This window comes from Triticum dicoccoides, chromosome 7A (genome assembly GCF_002162155.2).
Source record: "Triticum dicoccoides isolate Atlit2015 ecotype Zavitan chromosome 7A, WEW_v2.0, whole genome shotgun sequence".
Classification (NCBI taxonomy): Eukaryota; Viridiplantae; Streptophyta; class Magnoliopsida; order Poales; family Poaceae; genus Triticum; species Triticum dicoccoides.
In genome coordinates, this window is record NC_041392.1 from 500,708,338 (window position 1) to 500,710,732 (window position 2,395).

Here is a 2,395-nt window from a genome sequence, read left to right on the forward strand (position 1 = left end):
GAACTCCTTCCTTGACTGATCCATCTTGAACACCTTCAAGATCATGTCAAGGTATGTGCTCATTTGAAAGTACCATTTAGCGTTTTTGATCTATCCTCATAGATCTAGATGCTCAATGTTCAAGTAGCCTAATCCAGGTTTTCTATTGAAAAACACTTTTCAAATAACCCTATATGCTTTCCAGAAATTCTACATCATTTCTGATCCACAATATGTCAACAACATATACTCATCAGAAATTCCATAGTGCTCCCACTCACTTCTTTGGAAATACAAGTTTCTCATAAACTTTGTATACACCCAAAATCTTTGATCATCTCATCAAAGCATACATTCCAACTCCGAGATGCTTACTCCAGTCCTTAGAAGGATTGCTGGAGCTTTGCATACTTATTAGCATCTTTCAGGATTGACAAAACCTTCCGGTTGTATCACATACAACCTTTCCTCAAGAAAATCGTCGAGGAAACAATGTTTTGATATCCTATCTGCAAGATTTCATAAATAATGCAGTAATCACTAATATAATTTCAACAGACTCTTAGCATCGCTACGAGTGAGAAAGTCTCATCATAGTCAACTCCTTGAACTTGTCGAAAAAAATCTTAACGACAAGTCGAGCTTTCTTAATGGTGATACTTACCATCATTGTCCGTCTTCCTTTTAAAATCCATATGTACCTAACAGCCTTATGACCATCAAGTAGTTCTTCCAAAGTCTACACTTTGTTTTCATACATGGACCCTTTCTCGGATTTTATGGCCTCGAGCCATTTATCGGAATCCGGGCCCACCATCGCTTCTCCATGGCTCGTAGGTTCATTGTTGTCTAGCAACATGACTTCCAAGACAGGATTACGTGCCACTCTGAAGTAGTACGCATCCTTGTCATCTCATGAGGTTTGGTAGTGACTTGATCTGAAGTTTCATGATCACTATCATAAGCTTCCACTTCAATTGGTGTAGGTGCCACAGGAACAACTTCCTGTGCCCTGCCACACACTAGTTGAAGAGACGGTTCAACAACCTCATCAAGTCTCCACCATCCTCCCACTCAATTCTTTCGAGAGAAACTTTTCCTCGAGAAAGGAACCAATTCTAGAAACAATCCCTTATTGCTTTCGGATCTGAGACAGGAGGTATACCCAACTGTTTTGGGTGTCCTATGAAGATGCATTTATCCGCTTTGGGTTCGAGCTTATCAGCCTGAAACTTTTTTCACATAAGCATCGCAGCCCCAAACTTTTAAGAAATGACAGCTTAGGTTTCTCTAAACCATAGTTCATACGGTGTCATCTCATCGGAATTACGTGGTGCCCTATTTAAAGTGAATGTGGTTGTCTCTAATGCCTAACCCATAAACTATCATGGTAATTCGATAAGAGACATCATGGTATGCATCATATCCAATAGGGTGCAGTTATGATGTTCGGACACACCATCACACAATGGTGTTCCAGGCTGTATTAGTTGTGAAACAATTTCCACAATGTCTTAATTCTGTGCCAAACTCGTAATTCAGTTATTCATCTCTATGATCATATCATAGATATTTTATCCTCTTGTCACGACGATCTTTCAACTTCACCCTGAAATTACTTGAACCTTTCAATAATTCAGACTCGTGATTCATCAAGTAAATGTACTCAACATCTACTCAAATCATCTGTGAAGTAAGAACATAACGATATCCACTACACGCCCCAGCACTCATTGGACTGCACACATCAAAATGTATTACTTCCAACAAGTTGCTTTCTAGTTCCATTTTACTGAAAACGAGGCTTTCAGCCATCTTGCCCATGTGGTATGATTTGCATGTCTCAAGTGATTCAAAATCAAGTGAGTCCAAACAGTCCATTTGCATGGAGTTTCTTCATGCATATACACCAATAGACATGGTTCGCATGTCTCAAACTTTTCAAAAAACGAGTGAGTCCAAAGATCCATCAACATGGAGCTTCTTCATGCGTTTTATACCGATATGACTTACGTGGCAGTGCCACAAGTAGGTGGTACTATCATTACTATCTTATATCTTTTGGCATGAACATGTGTATCACTACGATCGAGATTCAATAAACCATTCATTTTAGGTGCAAGACCATTGAAGGTATTATTCAAATAAACAAAGTAACCATTATTCTCCTTAAATGAATAACCGTATTGCGATAGACATAATCCAATCATATCTATGCTCAACGCAAACACCAATCTTGATGGTAGAGGGAGCGTACGATATTTGATCAACCTTGGAAATACTTCCAACACATATTGTCATCTCACCTTTAGCTAGTCTCCATTTATTCTGTAGCTTTTATTTCGAGTTACTAACACTTAGCAACCGAACCGGTATCTAATACCCTGGTGCTACTAGGAGTACTAGTAAAGTACAC